The sequence below is a fragment of the Trichomycterus rosablanca genome, chromosome 12 (assembly GCF_030014385.1).
Source record: "Trichomycterus rosablanca isolate fTriRos1 chromosome 12, fTriRos1.hap1, whole genome shotgun sequence".
Classification (NCBI taxonomy): Eukaryota; Metazoa; Chordata; class Actinopteri; order Siluriformes; family Trichomycteridae; genus Trichomycterus; species Trichomycterus rosablanca.
This window is the reverse complement of record NC_085999.1, coordinates 38987077-38993808: the sequence shown is the minus strand read 5'-3', so window position 1 is coordinate 38993808 and position 6732 is coordinate 38987077.

Here is a 6732-nt window from a genome sequence, read left to right as displayed (position 1 = left end):
AACAGACAAGCGGAGCAGATCTGTTATTGCAGGGGACACCAAGTCCTTTCCTGGGGGACTACCTTTCTACAGAATTATAATGTGATTCAGCTAATTTAGTAAACAGGAGCGAGCATGTTGGATTTGAGACTAAATTCTAAAGGAATGTACAGTAGCTCTGAGTCGATAATCACTTGTATTAAAGTTTCTTAAAGCAATGTATCACAGATTAAATGCAATTGTAGGTGTAAATATTGTGATTAAAACAAGCCTGTCCTTCTGTTTGCAAACAGTGTTCATGTGATTACTCAGAAATATGTTTCTAAACTGCTCGCTGTGCCGAATTCTGAGCTCATCGTTACCTAACCTCAGACTTGGGGAGCCACAGGAATGTGCCTTTTATTCTAATGATGTAAGACACTGCTGTAAAATGTGTCCATTTCATTCTGGAGTTGTAGAATTGATAATACAACTCTGTTATAACCTAATAGCACAAGTTTAAGCATTTTATTGAGAAAAATATGTTAATTAACACAGTGCATCAGTTATGCCTGACAGCAAGTCAGCCAAAGCGTGTTCAGTGATCAATAACTGGTAAGCAAATATAAAACTACAACAGCATCTTAAATTTGGTTTGTTGGTTAAGGGTGCAGGCGGGCCAGTCAAGCACACACGCTCTGTTTCTGAGGCCTGGCATTGTTTTGCTGAAATAAAGTCGTCACCTTGATAGCAGCACGTCTCTCTAAAATAAAAATATACACCTTCGCATCAATGGTACCTTCACACATATACCAGTCACCCATGCTGTGGGCACTGATGCACCCCCATATCATGACAGCTTTGCTGATAATAGTCTGGACAGTCTAAACTTAATTGAAACGAGGGTTTAATTAACTAGTGCCAGACACTTCCGATGTGTTTTCCTGTCTTGTGATCAGTGTTTCCAGCAGAGGTTCCACATCCACCATGAACCTAAAACTTAAAAATAACAATTAATGAGCGAATGATCAGCAAAGTTCCTCTCATTCGCACTTTTTATACCCTGGCTACCTTGTGATGATGTTTTAGCACTTTACTGGACGTCGCACATACTGTAAATCAAAGTCCAGCATTTGAAGATATGAACCAGGCCTCCGTGTTTGACTTTTCCTTTTACAGAATGTCATTAGATGCATGTACAGTCTTATATTTTAGGAGGTATATATAGGAGGTATTGGGGTTCTATTGAAAGCTGTGTGTTTTTAGAGCTCTGATTCAGTCACGTAATCAGTAGGTTCGCCGCTGTTTACTCGTGTGAAAAGCACTGCGAGGACTTACGCCCTTTTATTGATTCTGTACCAGGAAAACGGGCGGCTTATCAGCCATGTGAACATGCCAGATCTCTGTGGGTAAAAGAGCTGTAGCAGCGACGGCCTGTGAGGCCTTATGAAAGTCGTAGGATTAAAATTATTACATTATTCAAAGAAATATCAAAGAGTAGTATTCACTGTGGATCAATACAGTTAGGATATTAGTTGTATTTATTGTCTCCAGCGAGTCCTGGAGACTTGGGTTTGATCTTCATCTCAGCACCGTCACTGTCTGCAAAGAGTTGTGCATGTTCTCCCCACATACAGGCACCCGAGTGTCCTCCGACCTCTAAAAAGAATGCAGAAAGTGTATTAGCTGCACTAAATTACCCCCAAGGAGTCAGTGAGTGAACGTTTGAGTGTGTTTTGCCCCACAACGTTTCGGCACCCTGCATTCCTGCTTCGTGCCTTATATATTTGTGTGATTAATAAATATAAATCAGTAAGTGAGACTTTTATGTTGTTTTTCTAATTCTTTAAAAAGTATAAAGCAAATATGAGCCTTCCACCAGTTTTCTTGTATGCACTTTACAAGCTTATGGTTATATCAATAAATGGTTTAGGAATTTAAGAACAGTTATAAAATTGTCATATCAGTGCAGAACAAGTCATTTTCTGTTTTACTTTATTTTCATTAGCTGCTATTTCATGATAATTTTTAGCCATGTAATGGATTGCAACCCTGTTTGGGGTGTTCCTGACTCGCGCCCGGTGGAACCGGACCTGGGGGGGTCGCAGCAGGTCCGGTTCCACCGGGCGCGAGTCAGGAACACCCCAAACAGGGTCGCAATCCATTACATGGCTAAAAATGATCATGAAATAATATCAGGCCTGTTTTCTGTTTATCGATAAGCTTCATACTGTAAACCTGCTTTACTAGCTGTAAAACATTTGTACATTATGATGTTTTATCAGCTCGATGCTTTATGAGCTTTTCTGATTTTCTAAGATCTGCTTTTACACAGGAACATACAAAAGTGCAGCAGGTACAAGGTGGTTGGTGCGCAGCTACACATTAAGGTACCATTTGTGTAAAAGTTATATTAGAATAAAGCAGCTATTAAATTAAGTACAGATATTTAATCCTCTACGGTTTGGGTGCATATTCACATGTATGTTTGGGCATAGGCTATATAACATAGAAACCATGAAATACACTGTATGGCCAAAAGTATTTGGACACCTGACCATGAGCTTGTCGGATATCTCGTTTTAAAAACAAATTGTATTAAAATAGAGCGGACCTCTGTGTGATCCTTTTATCTTCTCTTCTGAGTAAGCATCTCACAAGACTTGGGAGATGAAGGATGTCTGTGTGTGGGAATTTGTGCCTCAGTCAATGTTCCAGTTCATTTCAAAGCTGTTCAGTGAGGCTCTTTCTTCATGTCTGCTACAGTAGATCTTGCTGGAACAGGAAAGGACCTTCCCTAAACTGGAGCTGCAAAGTTGGAAGCATGGATTTTTTGTTATTTTATAGGATTGATTTAAAACACCTGTCAGCAAGTGCTGTAGCTGAAATGCACAAATAAAAAAGTATAAGGGTCGTCCTGATACTTTTGTCCATACTGTGTATACATTCTAATACGCCCAAACCCTCAGCGCTGTTAGTGTTTTTATACCGAGCAGCTCTGCTCTGTGTGTTATTTCAGGCTAACATTGCAGAACGTTGGAAGCGTGACAGCCATTTCCAAATCGTTTGGCTTGGATTCGTTCTGAACGAGCTCCAGACCTCCTTTATTTATTCCACTGACTTTGTTTACTCGCGCCAGCGTTCCGTCCAAAAGCAGTAAAGTGTACCGGTCATCTGATATCCACACACACTTAACACTACACATGATCCGTGCAGAACAACAACTAACTATTATAAGCACAAATTCCCTTTTCTTTTCTCTTTTCCTCTTTTATTTGGTGATGAGTTTTCACTTCTGTACAGCTGCTGAATCGACGTTTATTGTCGGGTCCACGTGAGCGGAGCAGCCTGATGAGCTAAATCATTTACTTTCACATTTGGGAGCCACAGGAAGAGTTGTAGAAATAATAAAACAACTCTTTTATAACGTAATAGCACAAGTTTAAGCATTTTACTGAGAGAAACGTTTACCTATTAATACCATTACACAGTGCATCCGTTATGCCTGACAGTCAGTCAGAAAAAGCACGTTCAGAGTTTGCTTTCCTGGTTTGCTCCTGGTAAGCAAATATAAAACTACAGGAGCATCTTAAAATTTATCTGTGAGGGGTGCAGGCAGGCCGGTCAAGCACACGCACTCTGTGCCTATGTAACCACGCTGTTATAGCACATACAGAATGAAGCCAGGCATCGTCTTGCTGAAATAATCACAGATGTATGTGTCTCTCCGTACACAACGCTGAGCTGCACTTCACTCGTCAAAGTGTAGGTGATAAGATGTATACGGCTGCTGCCCACATGTCGGTGAGTTAGCTTCGTTCTCCTCAATCAGAGCGGGGATCGGCATTGGTGGAGAGAAAGCATCACGCAATTGGGCAATTGGACGCTCTAAAAGGGGGAAAAAGGGGAGAAAATGCATTAAAAAAAGATTTGTCAGGGTTCATCTAATTAACATGTTTTACCAATTAACTTAATTATTATTTTTAGTGTGTATATAGGCGCTAATTCAGTTACTCGTTACACAAGATTCATCAGTTCACAGGTTTATATTAAACACAGCCATAGACTATTTAGTATCTCTAGTTCACCTCACTTGCACGTTATTAGACTGTGGGAGGAAACCGGAGCTCCCTGAGGAAACCCACACAGACACGGGGAGAACATGCAAACTCCACACAGAAACGACCCAGACTACCCCACCTGGGGAACGAACCCAGGACCTTCTTGCTGTGAGCCACCATGCCGCCCTCTCTCTCAAAGCCCAGAAAGCCAAACTGAAGCTCTGATATTTGGACATATTTTCATTGAATGCTTGGAAATGCGGAAGATAAAAAAAGGAAGAGGACGGTCAGCAGCAAGATGGATGGATTCAATTAGAGGAGCCGTTAAGAAGACTGAAGAGAAGATGAAGATGTTCTGGAGAAACACTGTACACGTGGTTGTCTGGAGTTGGACTGGACGTGATGGCATAATAATGAGGTCCAAGTCCTAAATGATAAAACAAGAAGTTTATATCAGAAAACCGTACAGTGCGTCTAATTAGAAAGATCGGCCAACAGATCAGTCTAAAAGACTAATTTTAAATTATTAATATTAATATAAGTGTTACGTTTTCTCAGGAATGAAACACACATCAGATTACTCAACGTTCCTCTACATTAAGTATAATTTTACTATATATTTTAATATTTAGTGTTTAGAATCATATAAGGGCGGCACGGTGGCTCGGTGGGTAGCACTGTCTCCTCACAGCAAGAAGGTCCTGGGTTTGATTCCCAGGTAGAGCAGTCCGGGTCCTTTCTGTGTGGAGTTTGCATGTTCTCCCCGTGTCCGTGTGGGTTTCCTCCGGGAGCTCCGGTTTCCTCCAACAGTACAAAGACGTGCAGTCAGGTTAACTGGTGATGTGTTTCTGACCTTTCAGTTGTAGCCTAGTGGTTAATGTACTGGACCAATAATCAGAAGATTGCCAGTTCAAGCCCCACCACTGCCAGGTTGCTACTGTTGGGCCCTTGAGCAAGACCCTTAACCCTCGATTGCTTAGACTGTATACTGTCATAGTACTGTAAGTCGCTTTGGATAAAAGCGTCTGCTAAATGCCGAAAATGTAAATGTAAATGTGACCCCCCCACCACGACAATGAATGAATTAATAATATTGATATCCACATCTATAAATCTATGTATAATTTAATGTAGTTTTTTTCAGGAGTCTATACCAAACAAACCAGTAACAGCTTAAGAATTTATGATCCAGAATTGAAGTTACGACCCAGAATTCCTCCCGTCGTGTCAGTATGATGTCAGCATGAGGTTAGAATACGAGCTGTTATGCCGTGGTTATTAGGACGGTTTAGTGAAGTTAGCTTTTGCAACACCGCCAAACAAAAAGAAGTGACCGTGCCGGTGTAGCTCATTGTCTGTGGCGGTCATGAACGTTCTTATTTGTCTTTACAAACACTGACACCCCGGGCTGTGGTTTAAGATAAAAAAGGGTGGATCATCCCACCACATTCGGCGCTTTTACGACTAAAAATACACCCGCTATCACGGCTGAAACGTGCAAAATAAAAACAAATTACTCAGGCCAGTGACTGTGTTGTTGTTCCTGGACGACGCCTTAGTTTAGCCGCTCGGCTGTGTGTGGCCGGCGTGATCATGTGACCACGTGGATCGTGTTTCATTCGCTCGTGGTTGGGGAACGGTGCAGCTTGCCTGAGCTTGTATTTAAGCAATAATATGTATTACGGACATTAAACACAAATACATATGTGGTACGACATGTAGTGTCGGGGCGGCACAGCTTTAGTGACTTAGGTTTAATCCTCACAGGTTCCTCCAGGAACTTTGCTTCTCAAATACTTTCCAAAATGATGCAGGTAGGTGGATTGGCTAGTCGAATTCACCCTGAATTAGTGAAAACGTGTGAATAAGTGTGTGCATCTGTATGTGAATGCATGATGCCCAGCCTTGTGCCCAGTGTTCCCAGTATTTATCATCAGCATCGTGGTGGAGGGTGTGACTTTTATTTTTGTGAAATATTTTCTTTATTTATGCTCGTATTTGCTCCCATATTTAGGCATTGCCATACCAGACTCGGAACAGTTTTTTCGTCTGATTCCCTTCCTGGCGCACCGCTCCTGTTTCTATCCGGGCTTGGGACCTGCACTGAGAGCGCACTGACAAGTGCACCTCACAATGGCCTTGCTGTTTTGGCCACCAGCCAATCATGTCCGTGCACACGTACGATCTAATGCCCAGGGAAACTTGGCCTAAAACAAGAAAATCCTTATGCTGTAGCCTAGTGGTTAAGGTACTGGATTAGTAATCAGAAGGTCACTGGTTCAAGCTCCACCACTGCCAGGTTGCTGCTGTTGGGCCCTTGAGCAAGGCCCTTAATCATCAGTTGCCTACTGTAACTGTACAGGTCTTTGGATAAAGGCGTCTGCTAAATGCCGTAAATGTAAATGTAAATATTCCTACCATATCATAAGAGCGTCAGATACACTATATGGACAAAAGTATTGGGACACCCTTTCTAATTTTCATTGTAATGTGTTTCCACCACAACAGTTGCTAACAGTTGTAATAAATGAGTTATATAAAGGACATTACGTGGTTTCAACTTTGCAGCAAGAGTTTAGGGAAGGTCTTAGGGAAGTTTAGGGAAACTCCAGCGTCCTGCACAGAGCCCTGACCTCAGCCACAATCAGCAGCTCTGGGATGAATCGGAATGACTGAATGGGCACAAATTCCCATACACAGACGTACTTAAAAT